The 16,073-nt window shown below is 38.3% G+C and overlaps 1 long non-coding RNA gene across 1 annotated transcript in view; it reads left to right on the top strand.

Moving 5' to 3' along the window:
• The window catches only part of LOC137217184 (uncharacterized), a 260,647-nt gene extending 258,504 nt beyond the window's left edge, over positions 1-2,143 (top strand). The window contains exon 5 of the long non-coding RNA XR_010940037.1: positions 2,056-2,143. This is a non-coding gene — a long non-coding RNA (uncharacterized lncRNA). The remainder of the gene's footprint in view (positions 1-2,055) is intronic.
• The last annotated feature ends 13,930 nt before the right edge of the window (positions 2,144-16,073 follow it).

Below are 16,073 nucleotides of genomic sequence, written 5' to 3'. Positions count from 1 at the left end.
CATTGAAGAAAAGAGACAAAATGGGAGAAGCCTTATTTAGGGAAGAGGAAGAGAGATTATGTTGTTTCAACTTAGAAAAGACTGTCTTGGATGGAGTAAATGTGGGATGCGGGGAGGAGGGGATGCCCCGCTTGGAGGAACAGAACTACACAGGATTCATTGTCCTGGTGAGGGGCGGGTGCGTGACTGATGTGCACAGAGTGATTTGGAAAGGAAAGATCGAATAGCGGCAAAAGCAAGCCGCACCCCTTTCCTTATCTGTATATTAACCGTTTCCTCGTCTGCTACAGGAGGTGAAGCTCTGGGCAGCCAGGGGATGTCTAACACATCTGTGGCAGGCACAGTGACTGCCAAATGTGGGAGAAGTGGATGTGGGAGAAGTCACTTGCAAGCTTGGGTGGAAAGAAGGTGGAAAACATGTGCTCAGTACACTCCTTTCACTCAGAATTTTAGAAAGATACCTTTCTGCATCTATTAAAAGCTGACATGCCATTTACTTAGTATGGAACCTCTGGAAGTATTTATAATTACGAATGGGGCATTTAGGTAGATGGAGCACCAACTCCATAACATGAGTTTGAGTGTGACACTGGCCTTAACTCTTCTACTCTTGGAAACATCTGGTGGGAATTTTAATCTCCACAGATCATCACAATTGATCTCTAACGTTGGCATAAAATCCATTTCTGACTTAGGTGAGCGTGGAGAAAATAGAGCAGTTATTTTGTCCTTTCAGTAGTGACTGAACTTGATCCCCCTGATGTGGCACTCACCGTGGCGCTTGCTGGACTCCCCCGAGGAGACTCAGTGGCTCAGAGAAGGAGGAACTCCATGCCTGGGCAGCGGTTCCTCAGGTCTGTCAGCAGGCAGTGCGACCTGCTCCCGCAACTGCATCTGCGACAGGGCATCGTGTGACATGCTGCCATTTCAGTCCCTGCCTTCCTGCTGGGGGTTAACCCTTCATAAACGTTTAATGATATTGCAGAAGCGTGTTTATATAAACTATGGTAGAGTTATTGTAAAAGACACATCCATTTAAAACTTAGTTTAAAATTATTATTTCTAAAAGAGACAAGTGGAGGACACAGCTCCACTAGGAAGATTTAATTTAATCTCTTCTTATGGGCAACAGTGAAGAAACTGTGTTCCCCTGGCTCACAGGTTCCTCTCAGTTTTCACTGACAGCCTAGAGCTGGGAGAGGTTAAGAGCCACGAGGAATGCTGGTAGAATGAAGAAGATGCCTGTGGTCCCACCGCCCGCGCGGGTTTCCCTCTGCTTTGTTTCTGCTCCTCTCCAGGCAGCGGCCCCGGAACACCTGTCTCTCCTCCCTTCTCAACCCCACACAGGTTCCTGACCCTTTGTTGTCATCCTCGCTTCTTAGGAAAGGAGACCAGCTGGCTGCTGCGGGTCTGACTGTAAGACCTGCACTAGGAAAGCAGGAGACACGCCAAGGATGAGGCGGGAGCGGCTGCACGGCCGCCAACCCTGGGGCGCAAGTTTCCCAGGTTCTCTGTCCTTACCGTGAATTAGCTTGTCACGTGCTGTGCCTCAGGTGCTTGGCGTGTCCTAGACATCATATCATTTGAAATTTTCGTCTTCCACGGTACTTTCACATGGTTTTAGAGACGTGAGTTAACTCAGATGAGCTGAACGTTATGCAAAGGGGAGAACAGTGTCACAAACAAGGACACTGGTTTTCCTGCCCAGGCATCACGCTGAGCACAGCTCGTGCATTAGACGATTTCACCTCACACAGTCCTGCCAGGAGGAGATTTATGACGACCATGCCCGAAGGACACGTGTACAGACTGAAGGTCACAGATGTCATGAAACTTACCCAAGGTCACACAGCTGGAGAGTTTGGGGCCAGACTCTGAATCCAAGGGGTATGACTCCAGATGCTGCTTCTAACCTCCCATGTGCAATGACCAGGTGCATTCTTCTTACAGACTGTCCCAGAACCTGTCACAGGTTTCTAATACAGGGGGAACTGAAGTAGATAGGAAGTGAATTCATCCTGTCAACAGACATTTATTTTGCTTACTCTGTTCCAGGCGCTGCTCTGGGCACAGCAGTTACAGCCACGAACAAGACAGAAGTCTTGGAGATGATATTCTTGTGGATGGATGAAAAGTGGTGAGTCCCCCAGTTCACCTGGTTTATTTGCTGGTACGTTAGTGAATTGCTTTTATAAATCAATGAGTGATGTGAATACTGCAAATTCAAGCTGTAAGAATCAGTGCTTTAATCATTAATTTTCATCGTCGTTGTGACCAGAACCGCATCTTATTCCTGTGAGTGTCCCCCTCACTGAGCACAGGACCTTGACGTCTGCCTCTGGTGGCTCCTCAAAAATTGTTTGTTGAATAAGAGATTGTTATGGACATAAAAATTTATGTACATTACTTTCCATTTTTTAAAGAAAACATGGCAATTTGTTCTTGTGAGTAATGTAAACCAAGTCTGATTCTTAATAACTGGCTGTTGGTTTTTTGAGTAATTTTACAGCCAGTCTTGATTAGGAATGTGGAATTTGAAAAAAGTGCAATATTTAAACAAATGGTGGATTAACAGAAGTGTCTGAATGCTTTTCCTTAACTAAAAAATACTCTAGATTTATTTTTTTCAGTGACAAAAATAATAGCAGCCTTCATGCCCTGCTTTTCTGTTTGTTTGTTTGTTTTACCATTTGTAAGTAGGGGCTTTGTAGTCCGGAATCTCATTCTGCATGTCTCTGGAACACTTATTGACAGTTATTACTCTTCTCTTTATTGAGCACTGAACACTCCCTTCCACCACAGGGAAATAAATTTTCAATTGTTTATTTCAATTTTATATTTTAGATGTTTTAAAAGGTAATTGTACTTTTATCTGTTGTCATCGAATTTAAAAAAAGATGGAGTCAAACACTTGACAAATTGCCTGCCAGCCAGTGTCAGTGGGGGACATGATGTCAGGACACGTGCCCGAGAAAGCAGGCCTGCCTGCATTCAGATCAGTGGTGGGCAGTAAAGTAGACACAAGAACACAGCCTCCGTTTTTAGGGATGTAGACTTTTAGAGCTGGAAGAACCCCAGAGACAGGTATTCCCCTAATTCCACAGAGTAATTATCAAGATGATTAACCACTAAGGAGTGTGGTTTTCCTTGCCTTCTTATAAATATGGAGCTTGGAGTGAAGGCAGGACTAGAATCCAGACAGCCTAAAGCTTGTCGGTTGTTCTTTCAGTTGATTAATTCATTCTTTTACTTTATGCACTAAGCTGAGCTGGGTGTAAGCAGCTATGAAGTGATGAGGACGGAGCAACTAATGACCTGGGACAGTCAGGGGGGTGGGTCTGGAAAGGAGAGGGCACTGGAGCACAGTGCACAGTAGACAAGATCCTAACAACCAGACCCAGCAAGCTCTGTATTTTGTTCTGATTCCTTACCAGAAAACAAACAAACAAAAAACACAATTTATTTTTACTCAGAACTAAATGAATGTTACAGTAATCACCAGGAATCAATGTGATCAGGAGTATGCAGAAAAAAAAAAGCCTGCAGTCATAGGATCACAGCTGCAGAGTTTCTTGGAACCCTTGGAACATAATGCCCAGAAAAATAAAATATCTTTTATTAATAAAACTCAGAGAAATTTAACAAAAACATTTCTTCCTTTCAGGAAATCTTGCATTTCTGTCAAAGCACAGAACCTAAAATGATAATGGCATGAGGCTCAGATACAAGGGCCTAAAACCCACAATAGCAAATTAGAAGCCATTCCTGGCTCCTCCCAGGACTTTCTGTCATCTCTAAGGTCACGTCTACATTGAGTTCATCCCTCCAACATTTGATGCAATTCCAGTAGAATTCACCAGATGGGTTTGGGTCCTATCAGGCTACTACAGTTCTCAAAGACAATGTGTTAGCTATTGATAATCATTTAGCTTAACTAGATTCCCCCTCCTCCTTTAAGCTTATAATGTATTAGACGTTATTTCAAATGCCACTGATTTACTATTTAAAAGCATATAATTGTTTCCAGCCATCTTCTGGGCAAAGAAATTTTTGTCTTTTCTAAAATTTAATATCATTAGAGAATTTATAAAACTAGACCAAGGTGCCTAAATAAATACATATTTAAACTACTGTTTACACCTGGCCTCTTAGCAAACCACTGAAAATTTATTTTTAAATGCCACTTAACTAATATAAATTTATCTCTGTTTAATAACATAGGCCCTGCTGTAATTTAAACTACAGACCTCCCTTTCCTCATGTTGAAACGATTAGTAGAAAAAGAAAATCTCATAGAGAAATACACCAGAATGCAGTGATATCGGGAATCATTTAGGCCCTAAACTTCAGATCTTAACCTTCAGATCACAAGCACTGATGAAGTGGAGCCTGTGAAAGGCATGGGGGAGGCTCTGGGATGAACACGGAGAAATCACTCGCCTCTTCCAAGCCCATGTTCCCATGTCCATCCCTATGATAATCTCCTTTATGCCAAATTCCTCCTAAAAATCAGTCACTTTTTATTTGATTCCTGATTGGAGCATTTATTTTTCCTCAGCAGAATCCACGGTACAAATGAACTATTATTGTTTTAAGCCATTGAGGTTTTGAGATTGTTTTTTCCTGGAGCACAAGCTAGCCTAGATGAATCCAGTCACTTTCCAGGTGCAAAAGATGTATTAATGAAACTAGCGTTCAAGATAAGGGAGGCTGTATTGGAAATCTAATTGAGACCATGGATTTCTTGAGTTGATTCCTTCCTATTTTGTCACTTATTCATTTCCCTATCTTAAAGTATAATAGATTTTAATTATCATACACATTAATTTGGCCAACCTTTAATAAGATGTGGAAAGATTCTGATCTTCCCTCTCTAGGTCACTGCCTTGGATACAAACAGACTGCACATCTCTGTGATGACACCCATAGTGTCATTTCTCCAACAGAGTCTCAATAGTCTATGAGAACCTAATCACTGGGCTCATTCCAGGCATCCATGTCACAAAATTTCTTGACAAAACTGACAATGATTGGCAGACTTGTTTGCAGCTGGAAATAGGGGCCAGAACTAGAAGCTCCGGAGTTTAATGATTCTGCTTGATACTGGCCTTTGTGAGTAGAAAGAGGTGACAGATGCACTCACCTACTTTAAAAGGAAAGGACTCCTGCCCTACTACTTTTCCCATCTGAAATTCTTCGTCCAAGTGAAAGTATACTCATCAGGAGTGGAAAGTTGTTATCTTTAAGGAAATATCAGAGCCCTTGTTCCAATTGCTTTCTGGCAACCCAGCACAGCAAGGTGCATGGGTTTGTAGGTAGGACTACCTTACCCCAAAGCCCTAAAGTGGATTCATGCTCAGCAGTCACATCTATATTTTGTTTGTCAATATCTGGTCTAAGTTGGTTTCTGATCCTGTGTGATTAGTATTAGTTGTGGATATTATCTTCTCAGTGGTTACATTATCACTTTTTCTCTAAGTTTATACTGGTATCCCCAAATAGAGCAGCTGCCTGCCCAGTAGTTTAGCTTTAGTGATTCTTTATGCTGTATAACTCCTTATGCTGTATAATGGGGTAATTGTAGTTAAGTATGTTAGAAGATGCATGGAACATAGTCTGTTCAAAAAACATGTGCTGTTTTTTTCTGCCTGGGGTACTGAGGAAACATTTGTCTCAGTATGATTAAGTCATTATATTTCCCTTAAATCAATCCCTCCTTTTACATTCCCTGACTTGGTTAGTGAAGCTTTATTCCCTTCCAGTTAAAGGCTGGATTATAAACTATAGCCAAGTTTGAATTATTTTGCTCCCTTGCATACACAGCACAAAGACCCCTTCGTTGAAACTCTATAGTCTCTTTCAGGATCATTCTTCTTTCACCATTCCTATTGTCACTTTCTTCAAGTCTTCATTTATGGCAGTTAATGGATCCCTTTTCTATTTTTATATTGTCCTTGTACTGACCACATTGTATTTTAAAGGTCAGTCTCCCCTGCTGGACTGTGAGATTTTAAAGACTAATGTGCCTCAGTGTCTCTAGATCCCAGGACAGGATCTGTGAACTAATAAGTTCTCCATAAATGGCTGTTGAATGAAGAGTTTCTGAGTTCATCTGCAGCCACTAGTCTCCCCTCCTAGGCATCTTCACAAACCATGATGTTAAACTCTTAAAGTAGACCTCCATTCATAAAACTCTACTGGTCAAAAATGTTCACTGGCACTAGATTTATTAAGAAATAAGATGCAGGCTCCACAGCCTAATATTCAAAAGCCTTCTCAATCTGCATGAGTTCCCAAATCTTTCCTAAATCATTGTTTGAGAAAACTTAACAACAGAGTTCAGATGTACTCCTTGCTTTATTGCTTATATCAATGTCTCACCTGTGCTTTGCTCATGATATTTCCTCTACCTCAAATAGTTTCCCCTTTTTCTTCATCTTCATGTTCCAACTTTTTTTCTATTATTTTTTTAATTGAAGTATAGTTGATTTACAATGTTAGTTTCTGGTGTACATCAAAATGATTCAGTTATACATATATATTCTTTTTTCATATTCTTTTCCATTATGGTTTATTACAGGATATTGAATATAGTTCCCTGTGCTATACAGTAGGACCTTGTTGTTTATCTGTTTTATACGTTAGTAGTCTGTATCTGCTAATCCGAACTCCTAATTTATGCCTCCCTCACCCCCTTTCCCCTTTGGTAATGTTTGTTTTCTATGTCTGTGAGTCTATTTTCTGTTTTGTAAATAAGTTCATTTGTATCATATTTTAAATTCTACATATAACTGATATTATATGGTATTTGTCTTTGTCTGGCTTACTTCACTTAGTATGACAATCTCTAGGTCCATCCATGTCACTGCAGATGGCATTATTTCATTCTTTTTTATGGCTGAGTGTATTCCGTTGTGTGTACATACCACATCTTTATCCATTCATCTATCAATGGACATTTAGGTTGCTTCCATATCTTGGCTATTATGAATACTGCTGCTATGAACATTGGGGTGCATGTATCTTTTCGAATTATAGTTTTCTCTGGATATATGCCCAGGAGTGGGATTGCTGGATCATATGGTAACTCTCTTTTTAGTTTTTTAAGAGACCTCCATACTGTTTTCCATAGTGGCTGCACCAATTTACATTCACATCAGCAGTGTAGGAGGGTTCTCTTTTCTCCACACCCTCTCCAGCATTTATTATTTGTAGACTTTCTGATGACTGTCATTCCGACCCGTGTGAGGTGATACCTCATTGTAGTTTTGATTTGCACTTCTCTAGTAATTAGCGATGTTGAGCATCTTTTCATGTGCCTATTGTCCATCTGTATGTCTTCTTTGGAGAAATGTCTATTTAGGTCTTCTGCCCATTTTTTGATTGGGTTGTTTGTTTTTTTGTTATTGAATTGTACAAGCTGTTTGTAAATTTTGGAGACTAATCCCTTGTCGGTCACATTGTTTGCAAATATTTTCTCCCATTCTGTAGGTTGCCTTTTCATTTTGTTTATGGTTCCCTTTGCTGTGAAAAAGCTTGTAAGTTTGATTAGGTCCCATTCGTTTATTTTTGCTTTTATTTCTATTTCCTTGGGAGAGAGACCTAAGAAAACATTGCTATGATTTATATCAGAGAATGTTTTGCCTATGTTCTCTTCTAAGAATTTTATGGTGTCATGTCTTATATTTAAGTCTTTAAGCCATTTTGAGCTTATTTTTGTGTATTATGTGAGGGTGTGTTGTAACTTCATTGATTTATGTGCGGCTGTCCAGCTTTCCAAACACCACTTGCTAAAGAGACTGTCTTTTCTCCATTGTTTATTCTTGCCTCTTTTGTTGAAGATTAATTGACCATAGGTGTGTGGGTTTATTTCTGGGCTCTCTGTTCTGTTCCATTGATTCATATGTCTGCTTCTGTGCCAATACCACATTGTTTTATTACTGTAGCTTTGTAGTATTGTCTGAAGTCTGAGTGTTTTATGCCTCCAGCTTTGTTCTTATTTCTCAGGATTGCTTTGGCAATTCTGGGTCTTTTATGGTTCCATATAAATTTTAGGATTATTATATTCCATCTTTATGTATTCTACAACATAGTAATTGTACTCCTCCGGTCCTCAGTCATTCAGCAGGCCTTTAGGGCATTCCTAGCATGTCCCAGACATTGTGTGTAGCAGAGGACATACAGAAATGGAAGATGCGATTGTGCCCTAAAGGAACTCAATTCTGGGGAATGGACAGATGTGCAAACTCTTAAAATGCAGTGAAATGTGTGCACATGGTACTCTGGGAGCTCAAGGGATATGTACCTACCCCAGGTGAGGGAGAACAGTGTTGGGAAATGCACCATGGGGAGGCTGTAATATCTGGGTTGAGTTTCAAAACTTAGATATAAGTTAGCTACAAAAATGCATATAGTAGGAATATTATAAATGGAAAGAGCAAGAGGTGGCAAGATTCAGGGATTCTAGTATGGGTGGCACAATTGAAGCAGTCCTCGTAATTCTCACAGTTTGCCTGCCTTGAAACCATAGAATTGTGTCTATACCTCTCATGTACATACTAATTGTTGCCCTATATTATAGTTTTAACATGATAATCTGATCTTCATTATTAGACAAGAAAATGAGAACTATGCCTGATTTGTCTTCTTATCCTTAACATATCTTAAAAAATATGTTCTATTTACATAGTACATGATTGATACACGTTTGTTGACTATATGAATAATTTTAGTTTGCACAGTCCTGAATTTTCACTTCAGTAATACTGAGCATTTGGACTCTGAGTATTTGGTTCATTACTTTGAAAGAGGGGTTAGTACTATCTTACTTTTATTGTATCTACAAGAGAAATGCTGGGAAACTATTTAAATTTAAGGAAAAATCATTAAGGCTCTGATAATCATCATGACATATTCTTCTGACGTTATGATATTATATTCAATGTTATTGGTGTATGCTAGCAAAGCAAGTGCAAATTCCCTATCTGATAATGCAACCATTGCTCAGGCCACCTGTAATATTTGTGAGGCTTGTAACAAGAGAACCAATAAAGGCCCACATGTCATAAATCTGTGTATTTAAAATTTATAAATAACACTAAAAAACTAAGTAAAATATGCTCTAGGCTCCTACCTTGATAAGGTACCTTCCTAATCACCAGGAAGTGCAGGTTCACATTCCAAACTCTCAGACACTGTGGAGGTTGGGACTTAAAGATAGAAGCACAGGAGAAAAATATCATATCCCTCAGGAGAAGCTAGTGGTCCTCTCCCCTACTCTTCCTCGCCCCTTGCATCCTCCCACACTAGGAAGCCCTGGTACTCATGTGGACAACCCCATATACAGGTTAAAACTTTCTTATGGGTGGGGGGGATGAAATAGATGAAGGAGACCGAGAGGTACAAACTACAGTTATAAAATAAATAAATCATGGGGATGTAATGTACAGCATAGGGAATATAGTCACTAATATTGCAAGAATTTTGTGTGATGACAGGTGGTAAGTAATAGTGGTAACTATTTCAAAATGTATGTAAATACTGAATCACTATGATGTGTACCTGAAACTAATATGATACTGTATGTCAGTTATACTTCAATAATAAAAAAAGTTTATTCATACCTCCCCATTAACATCTGCCACTTAGTTACCCCTCGGGCCCAGGGCTGCACGCACCTGAGGCAGGTCTGCTCTCAGCATGCTGGACCCAGGAAGAAGCCCACACAGCCCTGGAAGGGGACTCAGGGCCATTAGAGAAGGGAATCCCTGGGACATGAGTACCCAGAGAGTGGGCTAGAAGTGGATTGCTAGTGGTCCAACCAGGAGCCCGGTCAGAGGCTTGGAAGGGGCCTGTGTGGTCTGGGCCTTAAAGCAGTATTTCTGCTTCCTAACATCTCCCTCAACACACTCTGTCACTCCCATGAAGATACAGTCACCATCATAGGCATTTAATAGCTTCAGATATATTTTAAGGGAAATTAATGTTTCTTCCTCCGAGAAAGATATAGTTAATGAAGAAAATATAATGAACATGTATAAAGGATCTCAGATTCTTCAAATATACAGCAGAATATTTTGTGAGTAGCTCAGGGGTACAAGTAATCAATATAGTGACTGTAATCATGTGTGAAACAGATTTTATCTTAATGGATTAACCAGGAAATAATGAAACAAAGGACTCTGGATAAATTGTTAAAGAAAACAATGAGAGTATCTATGAAAAATTAAAACCAAAAAAATCTGGTTGTAGAAAAGTCATCACCAGGATAGCTGATAACTAGAATCAGTCTGTCAAGAACATCTACAGTTTCCTGATGCATGTGAGAGCAAGGGGGTCTCCATCTGATAAGGTAAAATCCTTTGACAGAAAGACTTATTCTAACTTTTTTAATTTAGTTCAAAAATAACTATAAAATGGAATTTGGGAGACTTCCACTAAAATTATCAATAGAGCTGTGAGTTTGATATAAGCCTATACTAATTTCTGATGGCAGAAAATTGGTCATCTTTCTCAATGACAACTATGAAACTATGATCTAGGTTTAAAATACAAATGAATTTAATGAGAATTCTTTTTTAGGAATAATATTGCTTTGGAAAAGTTAAGATTTGATGTCTGTAGATGTCAACTGGCAACAGTGGAAAAACCACTAGATTCAGAACTTGACTCCAGTTGGAATGGCAGCAGTCAGTTATATGACTTTGAGTGAGATATTCAAACCAATTATTCAAACCAATTAACTGTTCTGAAAAAACAGTTTCCCAACATACAATAGGGACAGTGGTATCTAATATAATTGTTGTGAAGATTAAATTGGGCCACATGTGAAAGTGCTTTGTAAATGGCATTGTGTTGTTCAATTGTTATATACTAATATTAATATTATGTGCCCTAACTCTCTCACTGTGATTTCTGATATATTCATACCTAAAGAATGTATCCCCTACTAGCTGATTTACTTCTTTTCAGCTCAGTAGCAGTTAATTCCTCAAATATGAATCACTGCAGTGCTCTGATTTGGTCATTAAGATGACTAATCTGAATCAAGGTGTCATCTTGCTAGTTCTTGCTTTCATCTTAACAAGCAATTAGGATCAGTTATGTAGTCATCTATTTGATTGTTTGACAACTGAGACTTTCTGTAACTAAGTGACTATACTACCCAAAGCAATCTACAGATTCAATGCAATCCCTATCAAACTACCAATGGCATTCTTCACGGAACTAGAACAGAAAATTTCACAATTTGTATGGAAACACAGAAGACCCCAAATAGCCAAAGCAATCTTGAGAACGAAAAACGGAGCTGGAGGAATCAGGCTCCCTGACTTCAAACTGTACTACAAAGCTACAGTAATCAAGACAGTATGGTACTGGCACAAAAACAGAAATATAGATCAATGGAACAGGATAGAAAGCCCAGAGATAAACCCATATACATATGGTCACCTTATCTTTGATAAAGGAGGCAAGAATATACAATGGAGAAAAGACAGTCTCTTCAATACATGGTGCTGAGAAAACTGGACAGCTACATGTAAAAGAATGACATTAGAATACTCCCTAACACCATACACAAAAATAAACTCAAAATGGATTAAAGACCTAAATGTGAGACTGGACACTATAAAAGTCTTAGAGGAAAACAGGCAGAACGCTCTATGACATAAATCACAGCAAGATCCTTTTTGACCCACCTCCCAGAGTAATGGAGATAAAAACAAAAATAAACAAATGGGACCTAATGAAACTCAAAAGCTTTTGCATAACAAAGGAAACCATAAACAAAATGAAAAGACAACCCACAGATTGGGAGAAAATATTTGCAAATGATGTGACCAATAAGGGATTAGTCTCCAAAATTTACAAACAGCTCATGTGGCTTAATATTATCAAAACAAACAACCCAGTCAAAAAATGGGCAGAAGACCCAAATAGTCATTTCTCCAAAGAAGAAATACAGATGGCCAAGAGGCACATGAAAAGATGTTCAACATCGCTAATTATTAGAGAAATGCAAATCAAAACTACAATGAGATATCACCTCACACCAGTCAAAATGGCTATCATCCAAAAATCCATAAACAATAAATGCTGGAGAGGGTGTGGAGAAAAGGGAACCCTCCTACACTGTTGGTGGGAATGTAAATTGGTGCAACCACTTGTGGAGAACAGTATGGAGGTTCCTTAAAAAGCTAAAAATAAAGCTACCATATGATCCTGCAATCCCACTCCTGGGCATATATCCAGAGAAAAACATGGTCTGAAAGGATACATGCACCCCAGTGTTCATTGCAGCACTGTTTACAATAGCCAAGACATGGCAGCACCCTAAATGTCCATCAACAGAGGAGTGGATATAGGAGATGTGGTACATATATACAATGGAATATTACTCAGCCATTAAAAAGAATGAAATAATGCCATTTGCAGCAACATGGATGGACCCAGAGATTGTCATACTGATGAAGTAAGTCAGACAGAAAGGGAAATATCATATATTGCTTATATGAGGAATCTAAAAAGAAATGATACAAATGAACTTATTTACAAAACAGACTCACAGACTTAGGGAACAAACTTATAATTACCAGGGGGGAAGGATGGGGAGAAGGGATAGTTAGGGAGTTTGGGATTGACATGTACACACTGCTATATTTAAAATACATAACCAACAAGGACCTACTGTATAGCACAGGGAGTTCTGCTCAGTATTATGTAACAACCTAAATGGGAAAAGAATTTGAAAAAGAATAGATACATGTACATGTTTAACTGAATCACTTTGCCGTACACCTGAAACTACCACAACATTGTTAATCAACTATACTCCAACATAAAATAAAAAGTTAAAAAAATCGCAATTTTATTTTTGTACTTAAAAATAGTTTATTTATGTCATCAAATACCCAGATAGTGTTAAAAATTGCAACCAATTTGTACATCATAATTTTTTAATATTGTATTTAATAAAGATATAAATATACCTGTATATTATAATGATTGATATGCATTTCATGCTCATTTAATCTATGTATTTCATCTTTTCCCCTACCATTCACTAATAAAATAGTTGAGTACTTACTAAGTGCTGAGTTCTGTGGAAAATGAATCCTTCTAATGTGGCTTCTGTGGCTTCTAATCATTACAAAGGCACTGCAAGTTGGGCATTGATTTCCTCATTTTCTCTTGCCCATTACTGTGTTTCAGACATAGGAGCGTCTGACTACAAATTTGTATTCTTTCCATGATACCATGAACCCTCTGATTTCACCTCACAGGCACACAAATGTACCAACACCCGCATCTTTACTGATCAATGCCATTGCCATGCAATTTTCTCTCATACTCATACCTTTCATCATACAAAGGAGGAAGCTAATGTGTTTCTTAAGATAAACTAATTTCTGTCAAGAACTTTAATGAGAACTTTGGTATGGAGTGGTACCTACCAAGCACCATTATGGATTAATTAATAACAAGTCAGTTCAAACTCACCTCATTTCATAATTTTGACAGGGTTCATTCTTCACTAGCACAGTGGATGAGGATAAGAGCACCGAAAGGTAGTGTATGAACCTTATTAAGAGATTCTATTAAACTTTTCACAATATTCTTTGGTAGTGGTAGAGAGTCAGGGGTTATATGTTAGTAAAATTATTTAAATTCAAAGAGCCAAGACCAATTAAAACAAAAATGATTGAGAGACTAATACTGAATGTAAATACAGTGCTAAATATTCAGCCAGATTTGAGAAACTGAAATAGCGAAAGATAGGGAATGTCAACGTTTGAACAAAGAGAGTTCGGATAATAAGAGACCCAGACCAAAATATCTCATCCATTGTGGTGTGGCTGCTGCCTGTCTTCTAATTGTATTCTCTACATGTACCATTCTTAAGGACTCCTTACTGGTAATACAGTAGATTAATTGTTCATAGCTTCCTTAGCCTGATGGGGGAGCCACTTTGAGGTAGAGATTTGTTCAAAGGACAAGGGACTGCCATTTTGTATAAGAGATAAAATAATAACTTGAGATATCAACATATCATATAACAGCATAAAATATAATATGTAAGTAATAACTTATGGAGGCTGTATGGTATAGTGGTAATGGATCAGGATTGTGATTATATTACCTGGGTATATGTCCCAGCTCTGCCACTTACTAGCTGTGTAACTTTAGGAGAAGTACTTAACCTCTCTGCTGCCTTAATATGCTAATCTATGCAATACTAGTGCCTAATTCACACAGTGGTAGGGAGGCTCCAGTGAGTTAATATAGGTAAAATTGTTTAACATAATGCTAGTACACAGTAAGCACTGCTTATGCATAGGTAGTGTTTACTATCTATGAGAAATGGAATATATGGATATTTCTGTTGGGAGATATTCTCCATGGGTCTTTGATGTTTCTCTATACATCTTGCAAGCAGAGGCACTTGTTCAGAACTATCTTTTCTAAGATGTTTTCAGAGTGAACAACCTTAGGAGATAGAGAAAATGTGTCTTGAAATAATATGTGAACCTTAAACTTTAAATTGAAGTGGAATTATTATTATTTATTTTTTAGCCATGCCACACGGCTTGCAGGATCTCAGTTTCCCGACCAGGGATCAAACCTGGGCCACGGCCGTGAAATCCCGGAATCCTAACCACTAGGCCACCAGGGAACTCCCGGAACTATTATTTTTATATGTTGATATTCTATCAGTTAGTTGAGGTATACAGGTGTATTTATCACTCTAAGAATAAAATACTGCAACAAAATTATACAAATAGTTATATAATAGCTAAGTAATAAGGAAAATTATTTGAAAGTTAATGCAAATATTCTCAATGTACATTAAGTAGACAATTTACAAAGGACATTATAACCCTTTTAAGACATCAAATATATATAACAATTTAAATATATAACAATTTATAATAATAAAACACAGTAATGGTGACTAGATTATAAAATAATCCTTTTAGGTTTTTTTTCTTATTATACTAGCACTTATACCATAAAATCAAATTTAAGAACTGTATTTAGCACTTATTTCATTTCATTAGGCCATGAATCATTCAAGAGAAAAGGTCCTATTTGTGACATCTTCAAATCTTGAGAGGATGACTTAATCACAGCATGTTAACTTTACTACCACAAAATTACATTAGGATGAATAAATCTAAAGTCATATGCAATAGTATTCATGAAATTTATTAAATCCAGAAATAAAAATGAACATAGACTTAAAGAGAAGGTGTGGGGCTTCCCTGGTGGCGCAGTGGTTGGGAGTCCGCCTGCCGATGCAGGGGACGCGGGTTTGTGCCCTGGTCCGGGAGGATCCCACATGCCGTGGAGCGGCTGGGCCCATGGGCCATGGCCGCTGGGCCTTGCACGTCCGGAGCCTGTGCTCCGCAATGGGAGGGGCCACAGCAGAGCAATATATGAGAGATCTAATTTCTCTGCATCCTCACCATCATTTGATAGTCAATGTTTTCTATTTTAGCTGTTCTGATACGTGTGTAGTGGTATCTCATCCTGGTCTTTATTTTCATTTCTCTAACAGCTTACGAGTTGAACACCTTTTCACATGTTTGTCATCTATAAAATCTCTTCGCTGCCATGTCTCTTAATGTCTTTTGGCCATTTTTAATTGAATGTTTTAAAATGTTGACTTTTGAGAGTCCTTTTTATATTCTAGATATGAGTCCTTTTGTCAGATATATGGTTTGCAAATATTTTCTCCAAGCCTGTTGTTTTCCTTTTCCTGCTCTTACTGGGGTTCTTCACACAGCAAAAGTTGTTAATTTTGATGAAGTCCAATTTTTTGATTTCCATTATGGATTGTGACTTTGATATCATGTCTAAAAATTCTTCACCAATTATTAGGTACTGGAGATTTCCTTCTATGTTATCATCTAAATGTTTTATAATTTCACATTTTACATTTAGTCTGTGATAAATTTTGAGTTAATTTTTGAGATGAGGTGTAAGATGCAGGTCTACCTTCTTTTTTGGGGGGGCTGTGGATATCCAGTTGTTCCAGCACCATTTGTTGAAAAGACTATCCTTCCTTCTTT

This window comes from Pseudorca crassidens, chromosome X (genome assembly GCF_039906515.1).
Source record: "Pseudorca crassidens isolate mPseCra1 chromosome X, mPseCra1.hap1, whole genome shotgun sequence".
NCBI classification, from domain to species: Eukaryota; Metazoa; Chordata; class Mammalia; order Artiodactyla; family Delphinidae; genus Pseudorca; species Pseudorca crassidens.
This window is presented reverse-complemented; position numbering and strand designations above follow the sequence as displayed.